Source organism: Meriones unguiculatus (assembly GCF_030254825.1).
Source record: "Meriones unguiculatus strain TT.TT164.6M chromosome Y unlocalized genomic scaffold, Bangor_MerUng_6.1 ChrY_unordered_Scaffold_25, whole genome shotgun sequence".
Classification (NCBI taxonomy): domain Eukaryota; kingdom Metazoa; phylum Chordata; class Mammalia; order Rodentia; family Muridae; genus Meriones; species Meriones unguiculatus.
Genome location: NW_026843710.1, coordinates 18,630,639 through 18,652,504, shown reverse-complemented (window position 1 = coordinate 18,652,504; position 21,866 = coordinate 18,630,639).

Below are 21,866 nucleotides of genomic sequence, written 5' to 3'. Positions count from 1 at the left end.
CATGGCTAATAGCCCCACCATGTGTCAATTGTATGTGCAGATGGCTCTTGAACCAGTTAGACAGCAATTTCCTTCCTTGTTGCTGATTCATTATATGGATGATATTCTCTTGTGCCATGAGAAGTTAGCCATCTTACAAGATGCGTATCCTTTGTTGCAAAAGGCCCTGCAAAAATGGGGATTGCATATTGCCACTGAAAAAGTCCAAATTTCAGAAGTGGGCTCCTTTCTAGGGACTGTTATTTATCCGGAACAAATAGTTCCTCAAAAAATAGAAATTCGCAGGGATCATTTACATACCTTAAATGATTTTCAAAAATTATTAGGTGATATAAATTGGCTTAGGCCGTTTTTAAAAATTCCTTCTGCTGAATTAAAGCCCCTATTTGATATTTTGGAAGGGGATGTTCATATTTCTTCACCCAGAGCCTTAACACCGGCTGCAAGCCACGCTGTGCGAGTGGTAGAAAACGCTTTACAGGATGCCCAATTAAAACGTGTAGATGAAACTAAGGCCTTTGACCTGTGTGTCATTAAAACTAAACATTTGCCAACTGCTGTATTATGGCAAGGTGGGTCCTTAGTGTGGGTTCATCCCAATGCCTCTCCTACAAAAATTATTGAATGGTATCCGGATGCAGTCGCTCAACTCGCACTTCGTGGGTTAAAAACAGCCATTACATACTTTGGGAAGGAGCCAAAGTCTTTAATAGTGCCTTATACGGCTCACCAAGTTCAGGTATTAACTGCTACCTCTGATATTTGGGTGGTGCTAGTTACCTCCTTTAGTGGTTCAATTGATAATCATTATCCAAAACATCCTATTTTGCAATTTGCCTTAACTCAGGAGGTAGTCTTCCCGCATGTAACGTCCCAAAAGCCACTTCGGGATGGACTGGTAGTCTATACAGATGGGTCAAAAACAGGAATAGGAGCTTATGTGGTTAATAATAAAGTTATTTCTAAGCAATATCATGAGACCTCGCCTCAAATTGTGAAATGTTTAGTAGTGTTAGAAGTTTTGAAAAAATTTCCAGGTCCCTTAAATATTGTTTCTGATTCTAGTTATGTGGTAAATGCAACCAAAATCTTAGAGGCTGCTGGATTAATTAAAGTGTCTAGCAAGCTTGCAAAAATTTTTCAAAAGATTCAGTTTGCCTTAATTACCAGAAGATAGCCTGTTTTTATTACACACATCAGGGCTCATTCCGGTCTACCGGGGCCCATGTCCCGTGGAAACGACCTGGCAGATCGAGCCACAAAGATGATTGCATTTGCCCTCCTTTCAAATTTAGAATTGGCTAAGGAGTTTCATAAAAGATTTCATGTTACAGCTGAGACATTGCGTAATCGATTTAACATAACTAGAAAGGAAGCTAGAGATATTGTTACCCAATGTCAAAATTGCTGTCAGTTCTTACCTGTGCCTCATGTTGGGATTAATCCCAGAGGAATCTGTCCACTACAAGTGTGGCAGATGGATGTCACCCACATTTCATTTTTTGGTAAACTTCAATACTTGCATGTTTCTGTTGATACTTGCTCTGGAGTTATGTTTGCTTCTCCCCTGACTGGAGAAAAGGCAGCCCATGTTATTCAACATTGCCTAGAGGCATGGAGTGCCTGGGGAAAGCCCAAAATTCTAAAAACTGACAATGGGCCAGCCTATACTTCTCAAAAATTTAAACAGTTTTGTCATCAGATGGAAATAACCCATCTCACAGGGCTCCCCTACAACCCCCAAAGCCAGGGCATCATTGAACGTGCTCACCGCACCCTAAAATCCTATTTAATAAAACAAAGGGGAGGAGTCCAGGAGGCTCTGCCCTCAGTGCCACGAGTGACGGTTTCACTGGCACTCTTCACTCTCATTTTTTTAAATTTGGACAGTCAAGGCCATTCGGCTGCTGATCGCCACTGTTCAGGGCCTAACAGGCCCAAGGAGATGATTATATGGAAGGATGTCTTAACTGGACAGTGGAAAGGCCTGGATCCTATTTTAATAAGATCCAGGGGAGCTGTCTGTGTTTTTCCACAGGAAGAAAACAATCCATTCTGGGTACCGGAGCGCCTCACGCGAAAGCTCCTGACAGCTGAAGATGATCTTTCAACAGACACACCTGCTACTGCTGAAAGAATCAAGGACAGCGAGGAGGACCACTAATTCTAGTCGAGTGGATTCATTGCCCACAGACTGGCTTTACCCTGGGTTTCTTCTGCCTTTTCTTACTTCAGATTGGGTGGGGGTCGGAATGTTTGGTGTAGCATTGTGTCGTGGCTTAGTGTTTTTACTCTGGTTGTTCTGCAAACTCTATACCCAAAACAAACGTGACTAGGTTGCAATCGCGCAAGCACTAGCACCCTTGGAACAAGGATCGTCTCCCAAAAATTTGGTTATCCATGTTAAAAAATTAAAACAGACTGTGACACTCAGTCGATGCACCTCAGGGGTTTCACCCATTGCACTGAGTCGATGAGTGATCCAGGTTAATGTTGCCTTTGCCTAAACGGTTATGGTACCTAGACAGGAGGGTGACAGCTCTTGCACTCCCTGGAATTTTATTCCATTGCACGGGAATGAGTGTCACCTCCTTTCTGAGATGTGGTACCTAGACAGGAGGGTGACAGCTCTTGCACTCCCTGGAATTTTATTCCATTGCACGGGAATGAGTGTCACCTCCTTTTAAAAATCTTCTCCCCTAGCCCCTGCACCCAGAGGACTTGTTTCCATTGCACCTGGTGGGGTAAGGGAGTAATCTAAAGCTTTTGATCGCTTACTCCCCAAAGAAGGAGTTTGCTTGATCGAGCTTAGGGCCCTCTTGTACCGTGCTTATAGGCTTTTAGGCAGTTTTCATTTATTTATTTATAACAAAAAGGGAGATGTGGAGAGCCGAGACTCAGATGCCACTAGCTGGCGCTGACATCTCGCCCTCAAAACTTAAACCTCCAGGGTGCATGCGCAGATGCGTATACACGCTAAAGATTGCGTGAGCACGCTAAGGATTGCGTAGGCACGCCGGTAAGAGTGAGCAGCCAACCAGGGTATTGACACGTCACAAGGCCGCTAGCATAATGGTCCTAGTCATCAGGCAGGGTAAAAGTAAGCAGCCAGTCAGGGTATTCACACGTCACTCAGGTGCGACCCCGGCTTATATAAACAGCGCCACATCGGGGGTCTCTCTCTCTTCCCTCTTCATCGCGTGACTAATAAAGTTTACTGCGGAAGGATTCCTGTGGTCGCGTGCGTTTCTGCCGGCGAAACATTCACGCAGCGGCTCCCAACATATAGTAATAGCTTTGTGATATCATAATAGCATGGTGATGTGATAATACCATTGTGATTTTTTAATAGTATTGGGATATCATAATACCATTGGGAGGTTTTGAAAACATTTGGATGTCATCATAGCTTTGTGATGTCCTAATACCATTTTGAAATAATATCTTTGGTATATCATCAAAGCATTGTGATATCATCATACCATTGTGATGTCATCATAGCATTGTCATATTCTAATATCTTTGTGACATCATATTATCATTGTTATGTCATACTAGCATTGTGATGTCATCAAAGCATTGTGATGTCATCAAAGCATTGTGATGTCCTAATTCCCTTGTGTTGTTGTAACACAGTCATTTCATAATAGCATTGTGATGTCATAATAGCATTGTGACTAAATCATAATATGGTGATATTATAACACCATTGTGTTTTCATAATATAATTGGGATGTCATACCACTGTGATATCATCTTAGCATTGTGTTGTCATAATACCATTATGATATCCTCATAGCATTATGATAACCTCATAGTATTGTGATGTCCAAATAACATTTTGATGTCCTAATACCAATGTGTGGTGATCTGGTTGTGAAGTCATAATAGCATTCTGATATCATAAGAGTAGTGTGATATCATGATAGCTTTGTGATGTCCTGATAGCATTGTGATGTCATAATACCATTAAGTCATGATAGCATTTTGATGTTAAAATTCTATTGTGATGTCATACCACAATCATGTCGTAATACCATTGTGGTGCTATAATAGCATGGCGATATCATGATACCATTGGGAAGTCATAATACCACTGTGATGTCATAATAACATTGGGATGTCATGATGAATTTTGATGTCATGTTGTCATTATGATATCATGTTGTCCATTGTAATGTCGTCCTAGCATTGAGATGTACTAATATCATTGTGAAGTTATACCGCTGTGAAGTTAATAGCATTGTAATGACAAAATTCCATTGTAATGTCAAATAATGATCATGTTGTAAAACCATTGTGACGTCATAATAGCATGATGATGTCTTAATATAATTGTAAAGTCTTCATTAATACCTTTGTGTCATCATTATAGCCTTGTGATGTCATAATAGCACTGTGATGTCATCATTTTATTGGGACTTCATAAGAGTATTGTGATGTCATAATAATTGTGAAATCATAATAACATCAGGCTGTCATAACATTAGGATGTCATAGTATAATTGTGATATCAAAATTCCATTGTTAGGTCATATCACAATTATGTTATAATATCATTATGAAGTCATAATTCCATTCAGATGTCATACCACTGTGACACCATAATAGCATTGTTACATCATATTTATTGTGATGTCATCATACACTTCTGATGTTAAAACACCATTGTGATGTCTAATAGCATTGTGAAGTCATAACACTATTGTGTTGTCATATTAGCATTGTGCTGTCATAAAAGCATTGAGATGTCACACCATCGCCAGATCATAATAGCATTGTGATGTCATGAAAGCATTGTGATGTCATAATAGCACTGTGCAGTTATAATAGCATTGGAATTTTATAATACCATTGTGATGATTTAACACCGTTGTAATGTCATAACAGCTTTGTAATGTCATCATAGACTTGTAAAGTCATAATACCATTTTGATATCAAAAATCCATTGTGATATCATAATTCCATTGTGGTATCATAACACAATCATGTCATAATACGATTGTGAGGTCATAATAGCATTGTGATGTCATCTTAGCATTGTTATGTCAAAAGACCATTGTGATATCATATATAGTTTTGATGTCATAATACTATTTTGAAGTCACAAGAGCATTGTGATGTCAAAATAGCATGGTGATGTCATAATATATTTTTGTTCATAATGCCATTTTATTGTCATCATAACATTGTGAAGTCATAACACCATAGAGATGTCATAATAGCATTGAGATGTCCTGCCCTGACTTCAAAGTCCTGATGCTGGACTTCAAAGTGTTCCTAAAGAAAGGAGGGTGGAAGGAATGAGGGGGAAGGGAACAAGAGACTTGAAGAATGGAGCCAAGTCTGTCTTATCAAGGCCTCATTTATTAGAAAATTTTACCCAAATCATATATGGAGAAGGCAGTAAAAAGGGGGAAGGTTAATTCACTGCTGCAGGAGATAGGAAGAGTGCTTCCATGGGTTAAATATTACACCTGCAAGATACCATAAGGATGTTTTCTTAAGATATTTCATGGGATGCTCTAAACTAATTTGTCCTCACAAATCTATCACCCATGATTTAGAGTCCTAGGTAACTCTTTCACTAAATAGCTTTAAGTCTTCACTAGATGACCTTTGCTCACTATTTGGCTTTGGATTCAATAAATAGCTTTGTTTCCACTAAATAACTTTGGCTCACTAATTGACTTTGTCTTCAGTAAATAGCTTTTGCTCCTGGCATCTCCTCCCTTCTTAAACAATTTAAGAGGCTAGCAGGTAGGTTTTGAACATGAGGTCTTTTGCAGATGGTGGGCATTAACCAGAGGGAAGAAGAAGTGACTTGATCCTCCCAAGGATTTTTGCAGCCTTTTTGGGGAGGAGAAGAAGACCCCATCAAAACCTGAGGGCATCCCCAGCAGGTTGTGGTTAGGGGTAATCAGATACCAAACTCTATGCAATCAGGTTTGCTTCTTAGGGGACTCAGAAGCAGGAAATTGGGACCTCTCCTTGCAATGTCATCTTGCACCCCATTACAGGTACCCATGCTATAACAGGCAAGCATTTATCTGAGTTTCATGCTGTTCTCATAAGAGCCAAATGCAAGCATTCAAGAGCCATGTGATGGATTGTCAGCAGTCTTCCTTGGACTCAGCTAAGCCTCTGTCAGCCAAATCAAGTCTGTGATAATGAACTTGTATTGGTTTACATTCCAGGTACTCAATTTGCTGTTTTACAAAGCCAGTAAGTCTTTTAATGGCCCATGGGCCAAAAGATACAAGGAGAAGGAAACCCACCAAGTGTCCCAGGATTAAAGGAAGGAGGTGGTGAGCCAGGAAGAGGATGAAATCCAATTATGAAAACAACTTTTCTCTCGTTCTCTCTGTCTCTTTCTCTCTTCTAAGCCTTCCCTAACCTTAGCCATGTTGTCCCTTACAATCCCAGTATAATCTGTGTAAAAGCAGCACCCTTCCTTAAGGGCAGCACATAAGCAGTCATCTTGACTGGAGGGGTCTTGTTTGACATCATTATCATCATTAGGAGAAAACTCCTCATCTACTTGTTGCACCAGGTGTTCCAGTAGCCATCAAGCTGCATCATTTTCCTGCAAAAACTACAGACATCTCCTTGTCTCCCTATGAGTACAGGGTCGGGTCCATTTGATTGATTTGTCAAACGATTTCTCCATTTTAATTTAGCAGAAGTTATTTTGGCTTTTATATGCCAAAATCTATCTGTTGCTGATTTACCATGCTTATCCAATTTTTTAAGAAAATTTAGGTGTCCAGGGGAGTGGCTACCCCTTCTTTGTTTTTTTTTTTAAGTAAATATTAATTGTTTTGTGGGCACACTCTAGCATGCCTTGTCCTTGAAGATTGTGAGGTATTTCAGTTATATGAGAAACTTGAAATTGTTGACAAATCTTTTAAAAGATTTGTTAGTATATCCTGCTCCATTGTCGCTTAGGAACTTTAAGAACTAAAGCCTGTAGACAATGAGAAATAACTGTTTTTGTTTTTGTTTTTGTTTTTAGTTTCTCAGTGGAAATGCTGAATCCTATGTATTTTAGTGGCCACTGAAGAATGACGTTCCATCCAGACCTCCTTACCTCTAGGTCATGTTGGGTGCCTGACATGTCCCAATCCACAAGACTTCAACAGTTTCTTAAAGAAAGGAGGGCGGAAGGAATGAGGGGGGATGGAACTAGAGACAAGAAGAATGGAGCCAAGTCTGTTTGTCTGATGACAGGCCTCATTTAAGGCCTCATTTATTAGGAATTTTTACCCAACTTATAGAGGGAGAAGGCAGGAAAATGGGGAAGGTTAATTCACTGCTGCAGGAGATAGGAAGAGTGCTTCCATGGGTTAAATATTGCACCTGCAAGATACTTTAAGGATGTTTTCTTAAGATATCTCACTGATGCTCTAATAGACACAGGTCCTCACAAATCTATCGACCATGATTTAGGATCTTAAGTAACTCTTTCACTAAATAGCTTTAAGTCTTCACTAGTTGACCTTTGCTCACAATTTGGCTTTGGCTTTAGTAAATAGCTTTGTCTCCACTAAATAGCTTTGGCTCACTAATAGACTTTGTCTTCAGTAAATAGCCTTGGCTCCCGGCAATGTCAGACCTTTGTAATTGTATAATAGCATTGTTGTGTTATAATAGCATTGTGATTTCATAATTCCCGTGTGATGTGATAAACTATCTTATCATAATAGTATTGTGATGTTGTTATAGTGTTGTGATTTCAAAATTCCATTTTGATATCATACCAAAATCTTGTCATAATAACATTGAGGTGTCATACCATTGTGATGTCGTAATAGCATTGTCATGTCATAACATTGGGATGTCATCATAGCATTGAGATGTCATAGATTTGAGCGTCTCCACCAAGAAAAGGTAAGCAAGTCCTAAATAGTTCCTCCTTCACATAAATATCTGTCAAATATTCTGAGCCAGAAGGCTGAAGATGATGCTCCAACCTTACAGAGAGTTAAGGGTGACTGTTCAGGTAACAAATAGTTTCTGTCAAAATTTTAATTTTTTGGAAGCTGCTAACAGGCACTTCCTATTTACTCTGGTTACTAATTTTATTTCTTCTCAAGTCTCTGATGGGCTTGAAAGGAGACAACTTCCTGAACAGAACACCAACAGCATAGGCTCTAAGAGCAACAATCAATAAATAGGACCTCATGAGACTGAAAAGCTTCTATAAGGCAAAGGACACTATTTTCAAAACAAAATGACTGCCTACAGATTAGGAAACAATCTTCACCAACTCTTTATCTGACAGATGACTTATATCCAGTATATATAAAGAGCTAAAGAAGCTGAAAAGCAGCAAACCAAGTAATCTAATTAAAAATGGGGAACAAAGCTAAACAGAATTCTCTGTAGAGGAATATCAAATGGTAGAGAAAGACTTAAAGAAATGCTCAACCTCATTAGCCATTAGGAAAATGTAAATCAAAACGACCATGAGATTTCACCTTACACCAATCAGAATGGCCAAGATGAAAAATTCAAGTGACAACACATGAAGAGGAGGTTGTGTAGAAAGGAGAATCCTCCACTGCTGGTGAGAATGAAAACTTCTACAACCACTCTGAAAATCAATCTGGCACTATCTCAGATAACTAGTAATAGTGCTTCGTCAAGATCCAGCCATACCACTCCTAGGCATATATCCAAAAGAGGCTCAAGTACACAATAAGGACATTTGTTCAACCATGTTTGTAGCAGCTTTATTTGTAAAAGTCAGAAGCTGGATACAGCCCAGATTCCCCTCAACTGAAGAATGGATGCAGAAATTGTGGTACATCTACACAATGGAGAATTACTCTGCAATGAAAAATAAGAAAATCATGAAATTTACAGGTAAATGGTGGGACCTGGAAAGGTTCATCCTGAGTGAGCTGTCCCAGAAGCAAAAGACACACAAGGTTTATACTCACTCATATAGAACTATAACATAGGATAAACCTGCTAAAATCTGTTCATCTAAAGAAACTAATCAAGATAGAGGACCCTGACTAAAATGCTCAATCCCCATCTCAAAAGGCAAAGAGGATAGACATCAGAAGAAGAAAAAAGCAGGAAACAACCTATAAATCTCCCACAGATGGCTTCTGAAAGGTTCTACCCTGCAGACTATCAAAGCAGATCCTGAGACTTATGGCCAACTGTTGGGGAGAGTGTATGGAATTTTATGTAAGAAGTGGTAAATAGTAAGATGTGGAGAGGACAGGAATCCCACAAGGAGAACAACAGAATCAGAAAATTTGAAAACAGGGGTTTTCTCAGAGACTCATACTCTAAGCAAGTCCTAGGCATGGACAGAACCTAGAATCCCTGCACAGATGGAAGTTAGTGTCATAGCCCATGGCAGTTTAGTGTCCAAGTGGGTTACATAGTAATAGGAAGAGGGACTGCCTCTGACATAATCTGATTGGCCTGCTCTTTGATCACCTCCCCCTGAGGGGAGAGCAGCCCTACCAGGCTACAGAAGATGACAATGCAGCCACTCCTGATGTGATCTGATAAACTAAGATCAGAAGGAATGATAGGAGGACCTCCCTTATCAGTGAAATTGGGGGGGGCATGTGTGTAAAAGGGGAAGGGAGGGTGGGACTGGAAGGGGAGGAAAGAGGGGCTTACGGCAGGATATAAAGTGAATAAAGTGTTATAAATAAAATAAAGCTTAAAAGTTGTTTAGAAGTTAATCAATGTTTTCATATTGGTAATACCAATGAGGATAAAGTTAATTTACATAAGAACTGTAAACTTGTCAAAATAGATAGGATAATTGGATACTTTCTCCTAAGTTGCTAAATACACATGGACTGGACATTGCACATGTAGATTTTTACCTAATAGTTTTCAGAATTTCGTAATTATTGTATTAAAGAAAAGAACTTTTGATTAGACTTAAAGGCTGAAATGTTGGTAAAATGTTCTTTTGAAATGTATACACCTTACCTTGTTTTTTTCAAATGCTGATTTCTCCTCCCCCGCACCTCCCCAATCTCTGTTTTCAATCCAGAAATTTCATTGTGATACTTATTCTATGCATCCTGTCTCAACTTTGTGTAAACAGGCAAATATAAAGCAACTAGCTCCAATATTGAGTAAGGATAGGAGATGAGCCAGAGGATAGAAAAGAAGGAAGGAGCCAGAGTAAAGGAAATGAGTACGAGGAAAAAAGAGCAGAGCTAGGAGACCCAATCTGGTAGGAGAACTAGGAACTACATGGAGAATGAACCAGACCTAAGATTTGACAAAAAAGTAAGTAAAATGAGTAAAATCTAAATGTTAGGCAAGTATGAGGGTTTGGAGTAATTATTTGCCAGCATTGTGTTGTAGGTTATCTAAATAATACCAGAATCTCTGTGGAGATTTGGTTATACAGCTCTATCAGATTAACAACAGGTTTACCAGAAGATATATCAGTAGTAAATATTAATTGACACATACAACAGAGATGTTGTATGATTGAAATGAAATAATAGCATTGTTATATCATAATAGCATTGTGATGTCATAATACCACTGGGAAGTCGTGATACCATTGTGATGTCATACCAGCATTTTGATGTCATTAAAGCATTATAATATCAAATAGCACTGTAAAATCATGATAGCCCTGTGTTGTCATGACACAATTGTGAAATCATAACACAATTAGGATGTGATACCTCTGTGATGTCATCATACCATTGTGATGTCATATCATTGTTAAGGTATAAGAGTATTATGATGTCATAGAAACATTATGATGTCATAATACCTTTGTAAAGTCATCCAGAATCATAATAGCATAGTGACATTATAATAGCATTGCTTTGTTATAAAACCATTTGGATGTCATGACACCATTTTAATATCATCATAACATTGTGATAGTGTAACAGTGTTGTGATGTCATAGTAGCATTCTAATATCATCATACAATTGTCATATCATTGTGGTGTCCTCATACCATTGTCAACTGATACCATTATGAATTCATAAAAGCATTGTGATGTCCTAAAAACATTGTGAAGCCATATCATTGTGAATTCATAATAGAATTTTGTCGTCATAATACATTGTGATGTCAAATCATTGTGTTTTCATAACAGCATCGAGATGTCATACCATTGCGATGTCATCATAGCATTGTGATGTTATAATGGCATTGTGAAGTCATAATAAAATTGTGATGTCATCATTGCATTGTAATGCTGACATAGCATTGTGATGTCATGATATCATTGTGAATTCATATATTTATGAAGTCATAAAACCATTGTTATATTATCATAGCATTATGAATCCATAATGCAATTGTGATGTCAAAACACCATTGTGATGTCCTAACATTGAGATGTCATAATAGCATTGTGATGTGATTACACCATTATGATGATATATCATTGTGAAATCATAATAGCATTTAGATATAATAGCATTGTGATGTCATAATATCTTACTGAGGTAATAATAGAATTGTGATATCATCATAGCATTGAGATGTCCTATATCATTATAAGTTCATACCATTTTGAAGTCATAATAATATGGTGATGTCATAAAACAATTGTGATATCATAATACCATTGTGCAGTCATAATAGCATTGTGATGTAATAATAGTAATGTGATGTCATAATAGCATTTTAATTTAAAAATTCCATTGTGATGTCATGTGGTAACAATGTTGTAATAGCATTGTAATATAAGAATAGCATTGGGATGTCAAGATGAATTTTGATGTCATGATACCCTGATGATGTCATAATACCATTGTGATATCATAATACCATTGTGAGTTCATATCATTGTGATATCTTAATAGCATTTAGATATCATACGATTGTGATTTCTTAATACCTTTTTTAATCTTTTTTTTCCATAATTTTATTTTTCTCATTAGTTACATTTTGTTAATTCTGTATCCCAGCTGTATCCCTCATTCCCTCCCCAATCCCACCCTCCCTCCCTCATCTCCTCCCTGCCCCTTTCCAAGTCCACTAATAGGGGAGGACCTCCTCCCCTTTCATATGAATCGCTTTTGTCAAGTATTTTCCGGACTGGCTGCAAAGTCCTCCTCTGTGGGCTAACAGTACTGCTCCTCCCTTGGGAGGTGGGGAGGTCAAAGAGCCAGTCATTGAGTTCATGTTAGAAATAGTCCTTGTTCCACTTACTATGGGAAACCAATTGATTACTGAGCTATCACGGGTCACATCCGAGCAGAGGTTCTAGGTTTTATCCTCTCATGGACTTTGGTTGAGTGTCCATCTCAGAAAAGACCCTGTGCCCAGATACGTTTGGTCCTTGTGGAGCTCCTATCCTTTCCACTTCAAACTCCCCTTCTTTCATATGATTCCCTGCACTCTGCCGAAGGTTTGGTTGTGAGTCTTAGTATCTATTTTGGAGCACTGCTAGGTAGAGTCTTTCAGATACTTTCTGCGGTAGACTCCTGTCATACGTTCAATGCATATCCCATTTGTCTTTCTAAATGAGGATAGATCCTCATACCCCATGTCTGCTTTCTTGATTATCTTCTTTAGGTGTATAGATTTCATTTTGTTTATCCTATCTTTTAGGTCTATATAAGCGAGTATATTCCATGTTTGTCTTTCTCCTTCTGGGATACTTCACTCAGAATGATCTTTTCTAGATCCCACTATTTGCCTGCAAATTTCATGATTTCCTCCTTTTTGATTGCTGAGTAGTATTCCATTGTGTAGAAATACCAAAATTTCTGTATCCATTCCTACGTTGATGGACATCTGGGTTGTTTCCAGGTTCTGGCTATTACAAATAAAGCTGCTACAAACATGGTTGAGCAAATGTCCTTATTGTGTACTTGAGCAAATTTTGGGTATATGCCTAACAGTGGTATAGCTGGGTCTTGAGGAAGCGCTATTCCTAATTGTCTGAGAAAGCGCCAGATTGACTTCCAAAGTGGTTGTACCAGATTACATTCTCACCAGCAATGGAGGAGAGTTCCTCTTTCTCCACAACCTCTCCAACATGTGTTGTCATTTGCGTTTTTCATCTTGGCCATTCTGGTGGGTGTAAGGTGAAATCTTAGGGTCGTTTTGATTTGCATTTCCCTAATGGCTAATGAGGTTGAGCATTTCTTTAAGTGTCTCTCTGCCATTCTATATTCCTCTACAGAGAATTCTCTGTTTAGCTCTGTTCCCCATTTTTTAAGTGGATTACTTGGTTTGCTGCTTTTCAGCTTCTTTAGTTCTTTATATATACTGGATATTAGCCCTCTGTCAGATACAGGGTTGGTGAAGATTCTTTCCCAATCTGTAGGCAGTCGTTTTGTTTTGATGATGGTGTCCTTTGCTTTACAGAAGCTTTTCAGTTTCATGAGGTCCCATTTATTGATTGTTGCTCTTAAAGCCTGTGCTGTTGGAGTTCTGTTCAGGAAGTTGTCTCCTGTGCCAATGAGTTCTAGGCTGTTCCCCACTTTTTCTTCTAACAAATTTAGCGTATCTGGTTTTATGTTGAGGTCTTTGATCCACTTGGACTTTAGTTTTGTGCAGGGTGATAAATGTGGATCTATTTTCATTTTTCTGCATGTAGACATCCAATTAGACCAGCACCATCTGTTGAAGATGCTATCTTTTTTCCATTAAATGGTTTTGGCTGCTTTGTCAAAAATTGAGTATTCATAGGTACGTGGGTTTATTTCTGGATCTTCAATTCGGTTCCATTGATCCTCCTTTCTGTTTCTATGCCAATACCATGCAGTTTTTATTACTATTGCTCTGTAGTACAGCATGAGATCGAGAATGGAGATACCTCCAGATGATCTGTTGTTGTATAGGGTTGTTTTGGAGATTCTAGGTTTTTTGTTTCTCCATATGAAGCTGAGAATCTTTTTTTCAAGGTCTGAAAAGAATTGAGTTGGTATTTTGATGGGAATTGCATTGAATCTGTAGATTGCTTTTGGCAGGATGGTCATTTTCACAATGTTAATCCTACCAATCTATGAGCATGGGAGATCTTTCCATCTTCTGATATCTTCTTTAATTTCTTTCTTCAGAGACTTGAAGTTTTTCTCAAACAGGTATTTCACTTGCTTGGTTAGTGTCACCCCAAGGTACTTTATGTTATTAGTGGCTATTGTGAAGGGTGTTATTTCCCTAATTTCTTTCTCGGCCCTTTTGTCTTTGGTATACAGGAGGGCTTCTGATTTTTTTGAGTTGATTTTGTATCCAGCCACTTTGCTGAAGACCCGTTTTAATCTTAATACCATTTTGACATCATAATAACATTGTGATGTTATACCATTATGATGTTATAATAGCTTTGTGATGTCATAATAGCATTGTGAATTCATAACATCATTGTACGCTCATAATATCGTTGTGAAATTCTAATAGCATTGTGGTGTTATAATATCATTGTGTTGTCAATATTCTATTGTGATGTCATACCACAATTATGTTGTAATACAATTGTGATGTCATAATAGCATGGTGATGTCATAATTGCTTTGTGATGGTATAATGGCATTGTGTTGTCATAAGAGCATTGTGTCATATCATTGTAATGTCCTAATATCATTTTGAACTTATACCAATATAAGGTCTTATTAGCATTGTAATGTCTTAATACAATTCCTATGTCAAAATACCATAATAGCATTTTCAGGTCATAATGCCATTGATATGTCAAAATGCCATTGTGATGTATAACACAATCAGGTCGTATTAGCATTATAATATCATAATAGCATTGTGATATCATAATAGCATTGTGATATCATACCCTTGTGATGTGATTATAGCATTGTGATGTCATAATACCATTGTGATGTCACAATAGCGTTGTGAAGTCTAAACAGTCTTGGTAAGGCAGCATTTTCACAGTAAGTAATCACTGACTGAGGACATATCTGTGCATTTAACAAATAAAAATGGAATCTGTAGTGATGTGAAACTAACTTATCAAGGACTGGTGACCTTCTTAAAGACCACATGATAGAAATATATCACACTTTTCCTGAACTAAGAGTCTTGGACACAGGAACTGTCATCTCTGGGTTGTGTGCTTTCAGCACTGATCTATCATTTGGAAGCAGAGAGCAACATATTTTAATAACAACAGCCTGGGTTGCTTTAAATTTTTGTAGGATTGCCTGGCCAAACAAATCAATTAACTGCCACCCAATCGCACTAGTGGAAGACTGGTTTGGTCAAAATACCTGGCCTATTGAAACTTTACACCCCACTATTAGGACACCTCCTAATAAGTGAATACATACCATATTTGCCTTTCTGCATTTTAGTTACTTCACCAGCATAATTTTTGCTGGTTCCATCCAATTGCCTAAAAATATTTTGTTGTCATTGTCTTAGCTGAAGAATACTCAGTTATGGAAATATTATACATTTTTTCCCACAGGAGATTGTCAAACCTCTTCTTTACTCCTTGGAATTTCTGGGACTTCAACAATTGTATTGAATGACTAACTATGAGGATAACTATGTTTTTTATCCTAGAAGTCCCTCCATCTTCTTCCAGTTCCTGGTGATTGGAATTTCAAAGTGCCCTTGAAGTGCATCTTTTTTATGTTGAGTCCCCACTGAGGAAATGTCTGGGAAGTGTTCAGAGGTATGGCCTTGTTAGATAACATAATTCCGGTTGGAGTTATAATATAGGAGGGTGTGCTTTGAGGTTGATATGCCAATGAAAGTGACCAGACAGAATGGAGTTTCTTTCTCTTAGTTTTTGTCACTTTATACTTGTTTCTGTCATTCCCAGTTTCTCTATCCGAATTTGTCTCTCTAACACTCTCTCTGTCTTTCTCTATCTGACTACCTCTCCCTGCCTGCCGCTTGGGGTACAGCATGAAAAGCTCTCAGTTGTCCTGTAGTACCATAAATGACTGCTGGCAGACATGTACCTCCATTGTCTCTGTAAAAATATAAGCAAGGTCCCAATTAAACACTTTGTGGTCAAAGATTTGCCTTTGTCAGGGAGCATTTTCTCACTAAGTAATTCACTAACTGAGGACAAATCTGTGCATTTAACAAATAATAATGGAATTTGTGATAATGTGAAACTCAGATGTTAAAGACATATGACTTTATTTATTAATGACTACTTGAAAAAAATATGATAAAAGCTTTCCTGAACTAAGAGTTTTGGACACAGGAACTGTCATCTCCGGGTTGTGTGCTTTCAGCTGCCCAGATTGAGGCATGTAGGGTTGTTCAGCCTTTCTCATAAGCAGTGTCTCTTGGCCCTCCTAATAACTGGCTCCTGAAACACATACTGACTTTCACCTGTTTCATGACAACATTCTGCCTCTCAGCCAATCATTACCTGAGAGAATCTTGAGGTTTCCATGGATATGAGCAAACAAACTTTCCTAGGTGTCCAATATATCTGATCCTGTGCACACATGACTTTTTCTTATGAAACCCAACAAGCCTTTATCTCATCTTTTTTTTTTCCTGATCCCACACCTTTACTCCTATTTACCTGATAGGAAGGAAATGAAACTTTAATGTTTATTTAACTGGAAAGCTTCTTAAATAGGAAAGCTTCAATGTGATGTGGGATTAAGGGGAATGTACCAAATAACAAGGTGGTCTCATTCTATTGTCTTGGATTTGAAATTTCCTACATTGTGACTTTGAACGGAGTGGTTACTCGCATCCTGACTAAATGTACTTTCACTTCTTATAATAGTCTGACAGGGTATAGGGTTCCCTAGAGTTATTGAGTCTTCAAGAGCAGGGAAATGAGAATGAAAGCAGACAATTTCTAAGACTGGTTTAGTCATAAGAAGAAAGATCCCTGTGTGTATATAGAGAACTGCAGGACAATAAACTATTTGACAGCTTCTAATGATCCACACTAGTGTTGGCAAGACTCTACAAGCAGAGTTGCCTTGGCTGACTTGCCTGGATAGTCTGCTGTGTCTTACTCAGTTGTCATTGGGAAATCTTCCCACTCCTGAGGTTTTCAATTAAAACTGCTCATACAGGACAGAGAAATGGGTCCCTGTTATATGCCTAGGACTGAAGAGCAGAAGTGTTTCTTGATGTAGTGTTCCAAACAAACCCTCTAAACATAGTGTTAATGTGAGAACTGCTTGTTCAGAAGTGCTTCCTGAACTCATGGGGTCTGAAGTATCTGGGTAACCACTAGATCATGGCAAGGATTCTCTGCTACATAATGAGTTCCTGGAAAGCATGCCTTATAAAGTTAAACTCTTCCCTCCTTTTGCAGAATCTTTCCTCCATGTTAAAAGTCATTGTAAAAGTTGTCAACATACTTTTATTGATTATGTGGGAATTTTATATAATAGTTATTAAACTCTTTTCCATTGCTCCCAGATTCACTCTATTTTTTTTCTTTAAAATACAACAATTCAAGTATGCATTGTTCATCTACTCAATGGTACATGATCAGAATCTCAGTGCTAAATCACTTCAAGAAAACTGAGTTCTTCCTGGAAGAGTCTCTCGGTTACCTGATTCTAGATTTGTTCAGTACATGGTTAGCCTCTTTCTTCCTGGTAGTCTATATAACTCTGTTTTGCACTGATCAGACCCTTGACTAGCCAATTTTGGCATTGCAGGTCTTTGCCCCTCAGCTAAGATGCACACTAACTGCTGCAATCTTCTCTCATGTTGTCTTCACTAATTTACTCACAGATTCAATGCAATTACCATCACAATAACAAGACAATTCTTCATAGACTCTGAGAGAAAAGTTGATAAAACTTCATCTGGAGAAAAATAAACCAGCATTTCCAAAATGATACTGTCTAACAACAGATCATCAGGAACCATCTACACCCCCAATCTCAAGCTGTACTACAGAGCAGTAGTAATGAAAACGGCATGGTATTGGCATAGAAATAAAATAGTAGATCAATGGAACCTAATAGAAGACCAAAAAATGAACGCACATACATATAGATATTTGATTTTTGACAAAAAAGCCAAAACTATTCAGTGGAAAGAAGACAGCATATTCAACAAATGGTGCTGGTGCAACTGGTTGTCTACATGCACAAAAATGAAAATAGATCCATAGTTATCACCCTGCACAAAATTAAATTCTAAGTGGATCCAAGATCTCAACATAAAACCAGATACACTAAATCAGTTAGAAAAAAAGGTGGGTAAGATATTGGAACTCATTGGCACAGGAGACAACTTCGTGAACAGAGCACCAACAGCACAGTCTCTAAGATCAACAATTAATAAATGGGACCTCATGAAACTGAAAAGCTACTGTAAAACAAAGAACATAGTCATCAAAACAAAAAGACAGCCTACAGACTGGGAAAGGATCTGCACCAACCCTGTATCTGACAGAGGGCTGTATCCAGAATATATAAAGAGCTAAAGATGTTAAAAAAAAGCAGCAAATAAAGCAATACGATTAAAAATTGGGTTCAGAGCTAAACAGAGTATTCTCAGTACAGAAATACACAATGGCAGAGAAACACTACAATACTCAATGTCCTTAGGCATCAGAGAGATGCAAATCAAAACGACACTGAAATTTCAATTGACACCCACAAGAATGGTTAAGATCAAAAACTCAAGCACAACACATGCTGGAGAGTTTGTGGAGAAAGGTGAACCCTCCTCCATTGCTGATAGAATGCAAACTTGTACAAACAGTTTGGAAATCAATCGGGCACTTTCACAGACAAATAGGAATAGTGCTTGCTTAAGATCCAGCTATACCACTCCTAGGCATATATACAAAAGATGCTCAAGTACGCAACAAGGGCATTTGCTCAACCATGTTTTTCACAGCTTTATTCGTAATAGCCAGAACCTGGAAACAACCCATATGTCCCTAAGTTGAAGAATGGACACCGAAATTATGGTACTCTTACACAACGGAATACCACTCATCAATTAAAAATGAGAAAATCATGAAATTTGCAGGCAAATGGTAGGATCTAGAAAAGATCATTCTGAGTGAAGTATCCTAGAAGGAGAAAGACACATATGGTATATACTCACTTTTATAGCCCTATAAAATAGGATGAACATACTGAATTCTATACACCTAAAAAAGTTAAACAAGAAAGAACACCCGGGGTATTATGTTCATTCCTCACTTAGAAAGACAAATGGACATTGGATGTAGGAGCAAACAAGTAACAGGACAGGATCCTACCACAGAGGGCCTTTGAAAGACTCTACCTAGCAGTGTATCAATGCAGATATTGAGTCTTTTTTTTAATTTTTTTTAGTCTTTTTTAGTCTTTTTATTAATTACACTTTATTCCTTTTGTATCTTCCCATAAGCCCCCATAATCTTTTGTATCCTTCCCTCCTGGTCCCACCCTCCCCCCCTTTCTGCATGCATGCCTCTCCCCAAGTTCACTGATAGGGGAGGTCCTCCACTCCTTCTTTCTGACATACATTTATTTATTTATTTATTTATTTATTTATTTATTTATTTATTTTTGTTCTTCTCAATACAGTTTATTCAGGAACCTTGAACAATCTTCTGACCCTGGGGAAAGCCAGCCCACAGCTTAAAATAGCCTCTGGGTAGCCAACCCCAGCGTGCCTTTTGGGCAATGTAGATAGGTCCACATACATGGAAGCAAGCCAGATCCTCAGCCTTAGCCAAATGTGGAGTTGTTTGTGACAGAGAGCACTCACCATCGGGAAGGTGGAAGGCGGAAACCGTGGCATTACGCAGTTCTCTACAGTTCCCCCTTTTTGTTTTAGACACATCAGGCAAGAGTAGAGGTCTGATCTCTGATATTAGAAATAAATTGGAACTTTGTACCAATGTTCATTTAGGTGTCATCCACCCCAAGAGCATCAGACCCGTCCGATACCTTTTTCTCAGAGGCGGGACCTGGGGCATCAACCCGCATGCAATCAGACATGCTCTTCTCTGGGTTGAAAGCGGCTGACCCTGAGTGCAGTGCTTAGCTTCGCATCCTGAGCGTAACATTTTAGCTTTTGATGGTAGCCAACCATGCTTGGGGAGACTGTCCTGCTTCAATGGCTGTAAAGGCCTGAATGATCATAGCTGCATTATGCTATTGTGAAACTCTAATCTTGCATATACACCACAGGCAAACCAAGGAGGCCAACACCAGAAGGCCTGCTAACGCTCCCATGCCTGCCCATTCCTTCAGATAGGCACAGGCACCCAGCGAGGCATGCGAGTAACCAGGGCATACCTAAATTCACTAGCATTCCGGCATTGGGCAAAAAAGCAAATATCCTTACCACAATTACTTGGTTCTATCTGGCTAATAATGAATAAAAATGGGGGATATAAACAAACAGGTGTGGGTTTATAGGAAATATTATGAGAAGCCTTAACCCCCTCGTTGGAACATCCTGCATCAGTTCTAGAACTAAACTAGCAGTGGTGGTGTCCAAGTTCTGAATAGGTTCAGTAGACCATTGCCCCCAGGGGCGAGACGTGCTCCATGTAAATTGACTAACTCCATGTTTTCCTCCACTTTTGAAAGTCATTTAAGGTTCTTAAATTATCTTTTCTTTTTTTTTCTTTTTCATCAATTACACTTTATTCATTCTGCATCGCCCATAAGCCCCTTCCTCCTCCCCTCCCTATCCCACCCTCCCTCTCCTTTCTGCATGCATGCTACTCCCCAAGTCCACTGATAGGGGAGGTTCTCCTCTCCTTTCTGATCTTAGTCCATCAGTTCACATCAAAAGTGGCTGCGTTGTCCTCTACTATGGCCTGGTAAGGCTGCTCCCCCACAGGGGGAGGTGATCAAAGAGCAGGCCAGTCAGATTATGTCAGAGGCAGTCTCTCTTCACATTACTCTGTAACCCACTTGGAGACTGAGCTGCCATGGGCTACATCTGTGCAGGGGTTCTAGGTAATCTCCATGAATAGTCCTTGGTTGGAGTATGAGTCTCTGGGAAGTTCCCTGTGTTCAAATTTCTTGTTCTGATGCTCTCTTTGTGGAGGCCCTGTCCTCTCCAGCTCTTACTATTTCCCAGTTCTTACATAAAATTCCATTCACTCTGCCCAACTTTTGGTAGAGTGTAGTGAATCAAAAATAAAAAGGGGGGGATTAATATGACCTGGAGAAGACAGGGGTCTTTTATGGGATTGTTTGTTTCTCCAAACAAGTACCATGTGTAGATGCAACCTAGCACCTCTGCTCATATGTAGTCCTTTGTAACTCCATATCCAAGAGGGTACCCTAATAAGGGGAACAGGGAATGTTTCTGACTTGTACTCAATGGCCTTCATTTTGACCTCTGCACCGAATACAGGAACAATCCTGCTAGTCTACAAAGGAGGACTTCGCAAACAGTCCTGAAGACACCTGATTGAACCAGTATTAGATGAAAGGGGATAACCTCCTCCCTTATCAGTGGACTTGGAAAGGGGCAGGGAGGAGATGAGGTTAAGAGGACTAGGAGGGAAAGTGGGAGCTGGATACAGCAAGGATACAAAGGTAACAAATTGTAACTAATATTAAAAAAATAAAAATTAAAAAATAAAACAAACAAAACAGACAAACAAACAAAAAAAGTGCTGTTCATCCTTGATGTACCCTGACACCATCCCCAAGAAGAAGCCAGCATTCCTGTAGAGATTTACACTGTATCACCTTGATCACTGTTTTTCTTATGTAGTTATTTATTACAATTTGTTTACATAGTATCCCTGCTGCTGCCCCCTTTCTCTTCTCCTTCTGGTCCCACATACCCTCCTTCTCCTACCCCTATGCACTCACTATAGTTCACTGATAGGGGAGTTCCCTCCTCCTCCTTCTCTCTGACCCTAGCTTACCAGGTCTCAACAAGGCTGGCTGCATTGTCTTCTGTGGCCTGATTCTCAGGGAATTTTTCTTCTTGTATCCTCAACTTCCTCTACTTATG